A 16,515-nucleotide genomic window follows, 5' to 3' on the forward strand; every position below is an offset into this window, starting at 1 on the left:
ACAATGATGACTTTTTGCAAATGTTGAGCAGAGACCGTCATTATTATCAGAAAGTTCTACCAATAGGCATTATGGCAGCTGTGTGTAGAAGGAAATAATGTAAATAAAATATATAAGGCATAAGAATTAGAATAGAGACACTAGAATAGTAGCATCACTGTTCTTTCTTTAATGAATTATATTTGGTAATTGGTTGAATTCAAGGGACAAAAAAAAAAAAGTATAAAACTATTCCAAGCTTTTGAACTGGCATAATTTTAATATCATGATGCATTTATATAAATAAGAAAAAAAGCAAAAAGAATAGAGCTGGTAATGGGGATTAGTGTTGCATTTGAGATTCTAAACAGATATTCAGGTAGAGAGTATGATAAACATTCATTTAGAAATTTAAGATTAATCTTAAGAAAAATCAATCTCAGAACTACCATTTATTGGGTGCATAACATTCATCCAGTATTACATCCATCACTGCTAGCTCTCAAATTGATCTTACGTGGTATTTATTAATATTGTTTTTTTTTTCCCAAAGATTAGAAATTTGAAGGTGTATGGGTAAGTAATTTCATCAAGGCCACTGACTAGTAATTGTAGATCCCATGCTTTTTCCGCTTCACAAAAGTTTGTGATACAACAGTATAGTTAAATTCATGGATAAAGGATAATCCCAAAAGTAACAGCAAGAAGGAATAGATATGGGAGAGCTGGTAAAAGGTACAAAAGGAGAATGAATGGAAAATTTGTCCTGTGGGTAATTAGAGAACTAGATGAGCACAGAGTCAACAAGAAACAGGAGGAGAAAGTTAAAGAAGGAAGATAAAACAGAAAAAAAAGGAAGCATGATTTTGCTGAGCCATCCACTATACCTCAGTCTGAATGGTTGGCTAATGTTTATGAGTTATCACTACTTTTACCCAGTATCCACAAAGATGAAAACATGCTCATTCTTTGGATTTGTGGAAAAATAATCTATTGCCTAAAAACATCATGAGAAAATGTAATCTTTAATGAAGATTTCATAGAAGAAATAGTAGTAGTAGTAGAAGGAGTGGTGGATATTTATTGAGGATTTTACTACTAGCATTGCTTTGAGGAGTTCACATTCATCAATATCTAATACTCACAATGCCGTTATAAGGTGCATACATCTTACAGATGAGAAAACTGATGCCCAGAAAGTTTAAGTGACTGTCCCAAGGGAAACAATAAAAAAATTTAAAAATCATATAAAAACAAACAAATAAATCTCATTAGTATATCTCTTCTCTTAAAAAATCATCATCATCTTTCCATGGAAGTTCCTGCTCTGCCTTTTTTATTCAATTTTTTTTTTTGCATTGGAGTTTTCTACCAACATATGAAGAAACTGATTTAAATTTATAAGACCAGATTTACATGTTCCTAAAATTATTTTAAATTATTCTGTAAATTTTAGTCTATCTTGTACAGGGTTTGTAAAGTATTTGACAATGGTTCTCAGCTCAGGATGGGATCAGAGCTTACAACCAAAATTAAGAATCTTCTCATATTCTTAAGAGGATTTAATTTTATGAGAGAATGTAGATTTAGAGGATTTTGCCTTTGCAGACCATTGTATACTGTATTCGAAAATTTACTTTCTATTTTAAGAATTCTCTCAAATGAACAATTTTGTTCATAATCAAAGTTAACAAAGAGGCAGATTGTCATCTGAATTGGAGTTATAGTGTAAATATATGTAAAGGGCAAGAGTCTGGGACAGAAGAGTCATGGACTTTGGGTTAGATTGAGAAAAACTCACGAGTCTGGCAATGGTCAGTTGAAAGTTTTGCTTTTGCACTTGTGTCTTGGGTCCCCAGGCTTATGTCTGTGCTTCCTGGCAAAAGGAAAGATGTATCTCCCCAAGCCAGACTCTCGTGAACAAAATACAACAACACTAAAACAGCTTGCATAGAGTGTTAATGATTGGCTTGAAATACAATTTGTGAAAAGGACACTAGTCCAAGGAGAAACTTTGTGAATACCTCAGGTCCCAAGGCAAAATCAAGGAACAGATTTATCAAGTCCTGTGCCCATCCCTCTTTCTTATGAAAATCCTTCATAGGGTTCCAAAATCATGCTGAGGATCAATAGATACAAATAGCAGACAGGTTTCTACTGAGAATTAAAGCTTTCCAATCTGATCTGATAATCAAAGGATTGCTAAAAGGGCTTTTCTTTCCTAGGAGACAAACTAAACATAGCATTTGAGAGATTGATGCACAGACGCAATGTCTGATTCTCTTCACCAAGACAGAGATCTCCAGTTGAAGCTCTAGGGGCCTCAGGGGAACACGCTATTTACAGGTTTCAAAGGGGTCTTGAGTAGGCATTGGTGAAACCACCAGATTGCTGAACTCTCAAAAATATCACTAAGAAATCTGTTAATAAATCGAAGCTGAGTATATTAGAATTTACTCTTTTTAACAAGAATACCATCTTGACAATTTTAACAGTGTTGCATGTGGGAAGAATGAGAGTTTTAAGTCATTTCTATCAGACAAGGAACTACTTAGAATTTGGCAAATTCATGACACATAGTTTAAGATTGGTGGAAACTGCTAAGCAAGGGTCCTGAAGCTGATCTTGATAACAGAATTGTTTGGCCAAGTTGGTGGACTACACTGTCTTTGACAAATGGATTGGTAGGATTTCCTGAAGCAAACAGTGAAGTTATTTGTTGGTTTCCAGTCTTATCTTTCCCAGGTAAAGTTTTCTTGTAACAAGCAACTAGGCCAGGTTGCCACTGGTGGTCGACCTCTTATCTAAGTCACGTAGAGACATGCACAGCCTCAATTGTCAACATGAAAACAGTATCCTTCTCTCATCCAAGTGTTCCAGTTTTAATATTCTGAATCTTCCAACCTCATTTTCCTTTATGCTTCCATCTTCTACCCTTTTTCTGACCACCTACATTCCTGGCTCTCTTGTTTATTCATTGACTTCACCATTTCACATAGCAGAACCTTATAAAGTCTTTAGCTTTTTAAATTCCTCACCCTCCTGCCTATACTTTCCCTTTATTTGCTTAATCCTTTATCTGCCAGATAGTAGCCCTCTAAATCCAGTCTCTTCTTTGTCAAGCTGTTCTCTGTTCATCAGATATATCCCAAGTTTTTAAAGTGATTGGCAAACTCACAAAGTATAAACAGCAATATAATTTCAAACTATATATAATTTAAGAAATAGTCATTTAAAATATTATTAGACCAATAAAAGGTAAAGTAATGAAAAGTGTTAAAATATGAATGTTCATAGGCCAAATTACATAACATTAAATTATAGCATTAAAAATCAAGTTATAGTATGGAAAGTTTACATACCATGGCTCCATATATATCAGATACAATAGACGAAATGCAAGTCTGGCAAAAAAGGCTTTGAATTATTAACATACTATAGATTACATTAACCAATCAATAGCAAAAGAAATCAAAATATACAACTTAAAGTTTCCATGAAATATTTTAAAAATTGATGGTGTATTCACCTCTAACTTTACTTCTAAATTTTCACTAAATAGATTGTGTAATTTGTATTTTCTGACACAATGTAATATAAGTAAAACTTAATATCAGAAGTATAAAATGGTTTAAATACATCTGATTGAAATTGTGGTGAAAAGCATTAAAATTGTATAGAGAAACAAGAACACCATTGTAGTCATTAAATAAATGTTACAAATTCTTTGGAACGTCTCATTTCAATTTGGGTGATCATGTGACTGATTCAATCCATGAATCATGATAGAAATGATGTTATAGAATGTCTGAGACTAATTCATCAAGGGCAATGCAGTTCCCACCTTGTTCTCCCAGGGAGCTCACCCAGGGAAAGCCTGTGGCCACGTACAAAGCTAGATATTCTGAGATGGCCGGGCTGGAAAGGACCTGTAAAAGTCGTGCCTAAGAAGCAGACACCAAGATAGGCGTAGATGGACCTGAGATGTTTTGGATAAAGGAGGAATCAGTGAGAGTAGGCAGGGAATGTCTTCGGATAGCAGTGCAGGTCTTCCAATTGTCAACAGAGGGAAGGAAGGAAGGACTGAGTACATACAGCCTCTGACCACCTTGAAGCTCTGAGAACGGCTCATGTGTCAGACCTGTAGAAGCACATAGACACATACAGAAATCCTATGCAGGTATTTACAGTCATTAGAGGATCTATAGAAGATACAGAGTTAGGATTCATGCCCATTGCATCCAGTTCTACGAGTGGTAAAGAGTTGATATCTGTATTACCTAAACAATTTTCCTGTACCGGTCTCACTTAGCAATAAAGAATATCAATGTTTTTGTTATTGACTCTGCAGTGGCCATGAATTGAACTGGTTGTTTTAAATAATCAATATAATGTAAACGCTATAAAAATACATTGAGATTGGATTGTGAGAACATGCATTAAAATGTTAATAGCGTTTTGCTTCTGTGTGGAATTCATGTTTTTGAATAATCTACAGCTTTGCAAGTGTAAAAGGTCATTCCACCAATTCTATTGTTTCACCGATCATTGCCTCTCCTTCTGATGGACTTTACTGATAGTTTTCTTTGATGCTGGTTGTCAAGGTAAATCATTTCAATTTTTCTCAGTATCGTGAGAGACTTATTGTGTTAACTCTTTCAAATGGTAGCTTTAGCTGGAAATTTAAATTGACTTTCCAAAACTGGTCAAGGAAACTAACATGAACCTCTTCTAAAAGAAGTGAGAGAATTGAGGAATAAACACAATTCACATGTTGAAATGTTTCCAAAAGTGTCCAAAGTAATAGCAACTACTTTGGGGCTAGTATGCCTATAAAGAGATCTTTCCTATCTCAACTTATTGTCGTGAAAGAGTTAATGAACCTCCAAAACAGTAAACATTTTACTATATTTTTGGTTGGTTTCAGCCTGTTAAGTGTGATATAAATTAAAACTGCTGTTTCTCATTTTCTATAGTCAAGCAAATGTATTACATGCCACCATAAATAGGAAAGACACTTAGGCACTTGCCTCAACAGCAATTCCTTTCTTATGGAACAATGATAAATGTTCCTTCTTTAGAATGAGAATAGGCAATTACTTGACTACAAGCCATTCAATCTAGTATTATTAATTATGTAGAGAATTTCATGATTTAATGAAATTTAGATAGCCTTGAGGGAAGCAATGTGATTTAATAATACACTGACAATTAGCTAAGAATGTATCATGTATATTTTATCCATATTTCTAGGCATCAACCTCTGAAACATTGGAATCGTAAAGAATGAAAATATATATCAATCATTTTTGAACACTAAAAATGTCTTCTTTAAAAAATAGGAAACATTCTGTCAAAAAGAGAAATTTTACAATAAAATTGATTTTACAGCAAGCCCAAAATATATAACAGTGTTCTGTGTATGAGAAATAAGTTGAACTACTTCAAGGAGGAAAATTCATTAGAAAATGGTTAGAAGTTAATAGTTGTTCCTTGGGACTAGATCTTTTGTTTTGGTTTTGGTTTTTTTTTTTTTGAATTGCCATTGCACTTTGTGCTTTTCTTGTAGCACATACTAATTTATACCTTGTACAACAGTTATTTATTCTTATGACTTGCCTCTTAAAAGAATATTTGCATTGAATAGCATATGACATTTGCTTTGAAGAGACCTAAGTTAAAATTCTTAGCTGACATACTTGAAATCTTATGTCTCAGTTTTCTCATTTGAGAAATGGGGAAAGTGAAACCTTGTAGAGTTTTTCTTGTTACAAAAATAATTTAGGTAAAACACAAGAAGTACAAGAAGCACCCACTGACAATTACTTTACCAGAGTGAAAGCTACTCTATTTTTCTTTATATTTAATATCAATAGAATCTATAAGAATGCCTATTACATCGTACATTTATTAATCCTTGGCCAGAAGAATCTATAAATAAATTAATGACAATATAATTTGAAAGTTAATGTATGTCATTTATGTACAATTTATTAGAATAGTGATATATGAAATAAACATAGAGATATGGTTTAGTGTTTGTCTTTAAGAAGATAATGTATTATTAGGCTTAGGCTTAGCTGTAAATAATAGAAAATAAGAACAAAACAGAAGTGGCTTATATAATGTAGAAGCTTATTTCTGTTTACAAAGAATTTCAGTTAGGTGATCCAGTGTTGGTACAGCATGCCATGGTGTCAAAGACTCAGCCTCTCCATCTTTGTTAATTTCTATACAGACCTCCATTCTCAATATCTCTTCATGGCCCAAGATGGCTGCTCTAGATCCAGCCATTACATCTACACATTAACCAACAGAAAGTAAAGAAGGAGTGCAGAAATACACATACCTTTACTTGTGGCATGATCTTATGACTTATAGGACACAACTGTTGAAATTCCATTGGCTAGAACTTAGTTACATGCCCACAGTTCACTAAAAGGAAGGTTGGTAAATATTGCCTTCCTCTTAAGCATGAATGCCCAGCTCAAATCAGAATTCTGTTACCCAATGGAATGGAAAATGAATATTGGGAGACATTAAGCAGTCATTGAAATATATACATATGTAATTATTGTATCACAATCTACATAATGCAATTTTTTTTTTATTGACTAAGAGGAATCACAGTGACAAAGATTAGCAGTGCCTATTTTTATAGAAAGAGATGATGATGTCCCATAGCCTTTGGATTTTCAGGTCTCCTTGATAATGCAACATTAATTTAGGGATAGTTCCAGGAGTTTATACTGGTTGGAAATATTTCCATCATAAGTAACAGAAATGCAACATTCTCCTAGGTACTGTATGCTCTGTACTTTTCACTTGTAGACCATACCACTATCTGAAGTTATTTTTATCTTTAATTTGCTTATTAAAAAAATTTTTACGGCCCCGTCCTCTAAGATGTAAACTCCATGAGGGCAGAGAAATTGTCACTCACATTTAATTCTATATGCCCCACATCTGCAAGACTTCCTGAAAAATAATAGCACCTACATATTTGTCAAGTGAGTTGCACTTCAATTATTTTTACAAGGCTTTCTTCCCAACTAGACTATGAGTGTTCTAATTTCAGAGGCTCTGTTTACTTACCTATTCTCCCACTCTGTTCCCAACAAAGTTCCAGGTACTCAGAAGTGGGAGTAGGAGGGAACAGGCAAGCCACTGGGTTGGATGAATGTGAGGAGGACTTGATAAAGAAGTATTTTAGAAATTTAACAGTTACTATGTCTTTGGATTCATTAAATAGAGTCCTTCAAAAGTCCTTTGTGGCCAAAATTCATTCCTGTACAATGCGCAATTTCTATTCCTTGAACAAGATTGAGTTAAAACTCGATGACTTGTCTTAAGACTTCAAATAATCAGTTTGTTTATTACAGACTTATCAGGGTATTATCAGACTTATCAGGATAGTCTGTTTAATTCTCCTGTTTTTCATAATGCCAGTGAACTACAGTTCAATATATTACACCAACACACACACAAAGATTGTATCATAAACTTTCCCTTAGGTAATACATACTGATAAAAATAAACATTATCAGCTTTTTATACTTCTACTTTTTAAATCAATGCTTTAGCATTATCTTCAATTTCATCATATCATATTAAAAGTTTTAAATCATTATTCTATTCATATACTTTCAAATTCCTAACACTACTTAATAAAGAAAATTACTCATAACATATTTTGGCACTTTCCTCTTTAATACTGGTTTCCTTCTACTAAGACATCATTAGATTTTCAGAAAGTATAACCTGAGTTCCTCTAAGCTGTCTCAATAATCTAGACTTCTATTTTCCCATCTTTCGTTGAATGAGCACAGGTTCTGTGGCCAGACAGCCTGGATTCAGTGTCATCTTTTCCATTTCTTAGCCATTTCACCATGAGTTAGTTTCTCAACACCTCAGTGTCCTTTCTTGCAAAAATGTGTATCATTAAGATAATTAAATAATAAGCTTGTAATAAGGATTAAAGGCATATGAAGGGCTGATAAAAGAATGTAGTACAAAGTAAGTGCTCAATAAATATTGCTTTTAATATTGTGTAATTATATACCTCTTCTGATATCTCAGAAGAAATTGTTGGAAGAACACAGTGTATAAATGGGCATAAAAGTACTAAAATATCAAAGTGATGGCATCAAAGTTATAACATTAAAGTAAATGTGTGTACATAGCATTTGCATCATGCATGCAAGGACCACATCTCTTTACATGGCTACATTCACCTTAATAATCCAACAATGTTAATGTGGCACTGATTACCATTAAAATATAAAAGTATATTTATATACTTTTAAGACAGAGCTAATGCAGTTATTAGCTCTGCAGAGCTAATAACAGAGCTAATGCAGTTATTCTAAGAATCTGTTTCTATTATTAGGCAGTGAAAAGATAATAAAATATTCAGGGTGAAGAGGGAGAAAAAAAGTCAGTATAAATAAAACTGATCCCCAATAAAAGGAGTTTCTTCTTTTTTACTGTTTCCACCCCACCCTCTCTGGCTCCATAGTTTTTGTTTTGATTTGCTTTTTTAGTGCTGTTTAGACCCAGATTTTCACAGAAGAGCTGTGTTTTTTTTTAACAAGCAAATATAATTATATAATTTTTAATATTGTTTGTATACTTTACTCACAACCAGCTACTTCTTTCTATGAAAAGAAACAAACATGGCTTCATTTTCAAAAAGCTCTTTTTTTCAATTTAAACAACATAGTATCACCCATATTTTTATAATATGGCTAATGTTGCCATTAAAACAATAAGATATTCTTTTCAAATTTAAATATTTGACCTGAATTATTCAAGAAATAACCAAATCATTAATAGCTACATTATTTTAAAAATGTTATTCAAATACCTATCTTTTATTTTAAAAACTGATTTAGACATCTTTTAAAAAATATTATAGCTTTTCAGGGAAAGGTGCAGAATTCAGCTTAACTGCAGAGGTATTCTAAAAAAATTATTTCAGAAAATAATTTGGAAGTGAATTAAACTAATCTTGTATAGCTTGAACTCCATGCTAGAAGATTTTCTTACAAGAGAAATGATCCTTTCTGTCCTATGCCCTCTTATTTTACATTTCCATTTGGAATATCTAGGACCATACAAATTTAACTTCTAATAAACTGGTTAATTCTCCCAAAATATTACCTTTGTGTATATAGCAAGCACTCTGAATGAGATTTTCTAAATAAATGAGACAACACAATATGTAATTTACGATGGGAACATTTAAAGGCTTAGTGTACCATATGGATTTAAAATTTCTTCCATGTAGAACACTATAATTTGTGCTCTATTTTCTGCCTGCCCTTTTATTGTACACACCTCACAGTAGTTCCTTATGTCTATGTGTCTTTATCTGTTTTTAAATTGACGTGTGGTTGATTTACACTGTTGTGTTAGTTTCAGGTGCACACAAAGATCTTCTCTTGTGCCTTCTTCTAAAAATATTATAGTTTTACATTTTACATTCAGATATATTCTCCATTTAGGTCAAGGTTCTTTTTAGATTTTTTTGCATATGAATAGCCAATTGTTTCAACGCCATTTATTGAAGCACTATATTCTTTCTCCATTTAAAAATATGGCATATATCTGCCTTTGTCAAAAAGACAAAACTGTAATTATGGAGACTGTTTGGCATCGTTTGAGGCAGGCTGGAAAATTTGGTTTGAAGTTTGAGATTTGAGACAGGTCGTGTATAAAATTTAGGATATGGATGGCGGACATGTAATCCAACCAAAGTCTGGATTTTAAATAGACACATTAATAGTATCACATATCATTCACTTAACACTGTTAACATGGGCATAGCATGAAAGTACAAGGTCCAGTGGAAAAGTGTTGATATGGGAGTCTTATTAAGATAAAGACACATAGAGGGGGAGGAATAAATTAGGAGTTTGGGATTAACAGATACACAGTACTATATATAAAATAACCAACAAGGACTTACTATATACCACAGGGAACTATATTCACTATCTTTTAATAACCTATAATGGAAAAGAATCTGAAAAGGAATGTATATATATAAAACTGAATCACTGATCTGTCCTATTTGTGTGGGCCTATTTCGGGACTTCATATTCTCCTCTGCATGTTGTTCTCTTTACCAATATGCTGTCTTGATTACTGTAGCTTAAAAAACTGTTTTATTGAGGTATAATTGATATGTTAAAAAACTGAACATATTTACTGTTTATATTATTTGATGAGTTTAAAGATATGCATATACCCAGTAAACCATCACCACAATCAATGTAATAAACACGCATGCCCTGCAAAATTTTCCTCCTGCCCCTGTGTGTGTGTGTGTGTGTGTATGTGTGTGTGTTTGTGTTGGTTGGTTGGTCTTGGTAAGAACACAACTTGAGATCTAACCTCTTAACACATTTTCAAGTATACAACTCAATATGGTTAACTTTAGGCTCAAGGTTGTACAGCAGATCTCTAGAACTTATTCATTTTTTATAACTGAAACTATACCCATTGAACAACTCCCCATTTGTCCCTGTCCCCAGCCCCTGGCAACACCATTCTCTTCTCTGTTTCTTTTATTTTATTTTTTACTTATTTTTAAAATTTATTTATTTTATATATTTATTTTTGGCTTCGTTGGGTCTTTGTTGCTGTGCGCGGGCTTTCTCTAGTTGCAGCGAGTGGGGCTACTCTTCGTTGCGGTGCGCGGGCCTCTCACTGCGGTGTCTTCTTTGTTGCGGAGCACGGGCTCTAAGCACCCGGGCTTCAGTAGTTGTGGCTCGCGGGCTCTAGAGCGCAGGCTCAGTAGTTGTGGCACACGGGCTTAGTTGCTCCGCGGCATGTGGGATCTTCCCGGACCAGGGCTCAAACCTGTGTTCCTTGCATCGGCAGGTGGATTCTTAACCATTGTGCCACCAGGGAAGTCTCCGTTTCTTTTAGCTTGACTACTTTAGACACCTCTTATAAGTGGAATCATGCAGCATTTGTCCTTCTGTGACTGGCTTATTTAATTTAGCACAATGTCTTCCAGATTCATCCATGCTGTTGAATACGGTAGGGTTTCCTTCTTTCTTAAGGCTGAGTAGTATTCCACTGCATGTTTATACCATATTTTCTTTATTCATTCATCTGTCCACATTCATCTGACACTTTGTTTCCATATCTTGGCTACTGTGAATAATGCTGCAACAAACATAGGTGTACAGATATCTCTTTGAGATCCTGAAAACCAGCTGTACATCTGATAAGCAGTTAATATCTAAAATATATAAGGAACTCCTACAATTCAATTACATATCTGTGCTATATATTATATATATTATTTAAAAATATATTACAAATATATATAATATATATTACAAATATATGCATAATATTCAAAATGGGCAAAATACTTGAATAGACATTTCTCCAAAGAAGACATACATGGCCAACAAGTATGTAAAAAGATGCTCAACATCGCTAATCACCAGGAAAATGCAAATTCAAATCACAATGATATATCACCTCACATCTGCAAGAATAATTAAGATAAAAGACAACAAGTGTTGGTAGGATGCTGAGAAAAGGGAACCCTTGTGTACTTATGTTGATGGGAATGTAAATTGATGCAGCCACTATTGAAAACACTATGGAGGTTCCTTAAAAAATTAAAAATAGAACTACCATCTGATCCAGCAATTCCACTTCTGAGTACATGTTAGTCTTTTCTATGGAGAAGATTTTATTTCAAATATGAGTAGGAACACAGACCCAATCTCTCACACTGAACAAAGAGAAAGCAAAGCAAACCCTCTGATCTGCAGTTGCCATTCGTGCCTGACTTCCTCCGTGTCTTCGCTCCAGAAGTCTGTTACTAGCCTCAGTATCTGGCAGCCTGGCTTCCCGCCTGTCTTAGCTACGGTTTCTTAGCAATGCCTAGATTTGCTTAATTACTTAGCATGTGCTTCTGTGAGCTCCTAAAGTATTTTCGACACTTTTCCCCACTTATGTTTGCCCCACTCTAGGCCTACAAAGCATCTTCTACTTGTGCAGTGAAGAGACTGCTGACTACTGCACAAACATGTTTTCCTTTGAACATGTGTGTCTTGAAGCCCTCCCATCTGTGGGTGTTGCATATTTCATTTCAGCCTTGTGAGTGCAGGCAGAATGGGTGCTGGTACAGAGACTCCAGGGCCCTCCACATGGAACTCCAACACTGTCCAAGACAGAGCCTCTCAAGACAGGAAATTCTGTGATCTAGAGCAACTGACTTAATTAAGGTCTCGAAGCCTCACTGGCCTTCTTCTGTGAAATATTCTGTACATTATTGTGCTATCATGCAAACAAAGTAAAATAAGAATTATGAAGGACTTAGCACAGTACTTGCTATATATTTATCACTCAGTAAGTATTATTTGATGACGTCAATGATATTAATTGTATCCCGAGAAGCAAAAGAGACCAGGAGACTTCAAGGTGATAAAAGAAATATCCACCAATCCCTAAACAAGACACTTTCAAAAATCAAGTCATTAGACCCTGGAAAAGTTACCTAAGCCTGAAACCCTTTCATCTTAGACCCTAATTTTTATAATTATTATTTTTTGTTCCTCTTTTGTCTTTTTGTTCCTTCCTCATTTCTCAATCACTGGTAGTCAGATTTACTAGTTTAGTTTTGCAGAAAGAGAGGAAGTATGACAGTCCCTCAGAAAATTCTCGAAACTTTCTATTATACCTAGCCCACGTTTTCTCATGAATTTCTTGACTACCAGGCTGGAAACTTTCACAAACAAAACAATCCAGTAACATGGAATATTCTCATTTCAAATATCTTAATACTTTATTCTTCTCTACACGAGTCATTCACTGGTAACAAGTGAGGAAATTAGGAAATTGTGTTAATTCTTTATCTGGGCTGGTTGTTTGTAATGATATAAACTGTGTTTAGTTCTTACTGCAGTCTAGTAACCATCGCTAGTCCTATTACCCATTGCCCTTTCTTTGCTTTGGCATTCGATTACTTCTCCCCATTTTCATTCTCAGCCACCTATGATCCAACTTCCTACTGCACTGAGAAGAGGAAGTAATCAGAGGGGTATCCCCACAGATTCCACTCCACCTCTTGCCATCTCCAAGCTCTGAAGGAGCTCCTCTCTAAAGCCAGGTACCTACTGAGCATTGGTGCCAGGTCTTCTAAACTACTCAGAGCACTGCTCCAGGAAACAACTCTGTCCCTCCTATTTCTATTTTTCTCTTTCTAAAGGAACTTTCCAAAAACATGTTTCTCCTCTCTATCTATCTATCAATCTATCTATCTATCTATCTATCTATCTATCTATCTATCTATCTACCAACCTTCCTACCTACCTATCTATATTTGGACCCTATTTTTTTCTAGCATTGCCCTAGTTGTCTTTCTCTTTATAGAAAAATGCCTTAAAACAGTCCTTTGTATTTGCTATCTCCAATTTCTCTCCTCCTGTTAAACCCACCAATCACATTTATGTCTCTCCCACTCAAATGAAAGAGGTCTTATCAAGGCCCCAAGTGATCCCAAATAGCTAAGACTTTCCCCCTTTGCATTTTCTTGGCAACTGGGTCAAACATCAATTGACCATAAATGTAAGGGTTTATTTGTGGAATCTTAAACCTATTCCACTGGTCAATATATCCCCACGGTCTTGATTCCTCTGGCTTTGTATGCAGTTTTGAAATAGGGTAGTATAAGTTCTCCAGCTTTGTTCTTTTTGGAGAGATTGTTTTGTCTATTCTGGATCTCTCACATTTTCATATGAATTTAAAGATCAGCTTGTCAATGTCTGCAAGCAAAGCCATTTGAAATTGTGATAGTGGTTTTGTTGAATATGTAGATTAATTTGGTTAGTATGGTCATTTTCACCCAATCAACATCACGTTTTGCAGTTTCTAGTATTTCTTTTTCTTTTTTAAAATAAATTTATTTATTTATTTTTGGCTGTGTTGGATCTTCGTTGCTGCACGCAGGGCTTCTCTAGTTGCGGCGAGCGGGGGCTACTCTTTGTTGCAGTGTGCAGGCTTCACATTGCGGTGGCTCTCTTTGTGGAGCACGGGCTCCAGGTGCATGGGCTTCAGTAGTTGTGGCGTGTGGGCTCAGTAGTTGTGGCCCACAGGCTTAGTTGCTCCGCGGCATGTGGGATCTTCCCGGACCAGGGCTCGAACCCGTGTTCCCTGCATTGGCAGGCAGATTCTTAACCACTGCACCACCAGGGAAGCCCTGGGAAGCCCTCTAGTATTTCTTAAAACAAAGACCTTTCAATCAATGCCACAAAAATAGTTAATATTCAAATGAGTCCTGCATCTGCATTTTTGCAAAGGAAAAAAATCCTCTTGCATCATACCGAGAAAAATAACAACAGATTCTTCAGAGACAAACCCCGAATCAAACTTCAAAACACAACATGGTGCTAAATAAAATGTTCATCTGCTCAGGCCACATTACCCCAAATAGGTCAAGTGACTTCACAGTTTTTCTGTTTCCACAAGAAAAATGGTTGTGTGTGTGATTCCCATTAATTTAGAGTGCTTTCAGCCAGTTTTCTTATGGAAGAAACTTTTTTTCCCAAAATTAAAATTGGATCATATACTTCTGGTAAGTTATACAGGCTATAGTTGATATCTTTCAAATTTCTACACTCCCAGGACACAAAGTTTTGGTTTTATTTTCAAATATACAAATATAATAAATGCCTTAAAGTATGTATAAAGTATTTTGCCACATAAATACTGCATGCCACATAGAACAGATATTGAATATAGTTGAGGAAACTCGTGATATAATCATTTCATGCCTCTTTTTCTTCTACACCACCATGAGTAGAAGGTATATTCCTTTTAACTAGCTTGAATCTTTTATGTAAAGGGAACCATAAAGGAAATTTAAAGCTAAAAGAAAATAACGGAGGTGCATCTGTTTATTTGTCTTCATTTTTCTCTCAAGAATGCCACAAGGCAGAAAAACTCACTATTTGCATCAATGTTGCTTGAGGGAAAAACTTTGCTTAGGAATAATTTTAAGAGTGTTCCAATATGAAAACAGCTGCTTGTTTGAATGTCCAAAGTTTTTTTTTTTTTTTTCCATAAAGCAAAGCAGAATAGCCTATAAAATTTTCATAGCAGATGTCAAAATCCTCGGTAATTTCCCCATGAAGCATCTAATACAGATCAACATGGTTTCCTGGTGAACCTGCCAGGATGCATTAGGAACAAAGTGTACCCCACAGCTACCTAAACAAATTAACATGCTGTATGGAATTATTTGATAGAAACCAATTACATTTTGTTAACTTTCAACCAAAGATAATAATTTTAGTTTTAGAATAGTTCACACGGAGCCATTTTTGAGAAAATAATTAAATACCAAGCCTAACTGCCTATTAAGGACATATTTTGTTTGTGATAATACAACCAAATTATCAGTGTTTAGATCTATCAGGGGATTCTTCTGAATTGTCAAATGTTATTCAAAGGCAGTTTTAACAAATTCATTAAGAACAAATGCTTGCTTCATAGCAAACACTGAATAAATATATGGTGAATGACTGATTAACACAATGAATAAATGCACATCAATAGATAAAAAAATATACGAAGTCATTACATCACTTCTCTGCCCACAGAGTCAGATACCAATCAACAGAAGATTTGTGGTCTTTAATATCTTTACAATCCATGTTAACGTTCTACTACTCTTGTTAAGTTTCTAAGATGTTTTACATTTAAGACGTAATTTTTAGAAGAAAGAAAGAAGAATTTTCCATATATTTTGAGAAGTGGTGATTAGAGAGCTGGGGCTCTGGAGTCATGCGGGTGTAGTTGAATCCCGATTCCACCACATAAGAGCTGTTTGTCTTTGGCCAAGTTAATCAACCTCTCTGAGCCTTAGGGTCATCAACCTTAAAATGAGAATAGCGTTAATATTTAACCTCAAAGTTGTCATTAGAACTAAATGAGATGATGCATGTAAATCACTTAGCATTGTGCCTTGCACAAATTAGATGTCGAGTTTAGACATTAATTTTAGCACACTTCTTATTGTTCCTTGCAGTGCTTTATTTTGATAAATGTTTTGTCATCATGACAAATGTATTTTGTTTCAGAGGATAAATTTAAATTTCACTGGTTGTGAACACTGGTTTAACATACCATAAAAACTGAATAACTTTTTGAGATATGATATGTTAAAAATGTATTTTTCTTCCCTTTTGCTTCAAACCATTGTCAAATTATTGTAAATTTAATTTGTTCCTGCCTATTTATCCATCTGGCATTTTATTTCTCTCACTTCCATTGTGTTGAATGAATGGTCATATTAAGCTAGGCTCTCAGGAATTATGCATGCAAATGTCTGACTTGCATTAGCAAAATGAATGATTTTGATTCCATATTGCTTTGATAATAAAACCAAACAAAAACCCTAACATTATTACGGATAACTACTTTGGGAAAAACAAATGCAATGTTTTATCAGAATTAAAATGATAAGTAAAAATGTTTTAATGGTTATCACAATACCACAAAGCC

Source organism: Balaenoptera physalus, assembly GCF_965194825.1.
Source record: "Balaenoptera physalus genome assembly, chromosome: 12".
Lineage (NCBI taxonomy): Eukaryota > Metazoa > Chordata > Mammalia > Artiodactyla > Balaenopteridae > Balaenoptera > Balaenoptera physalus.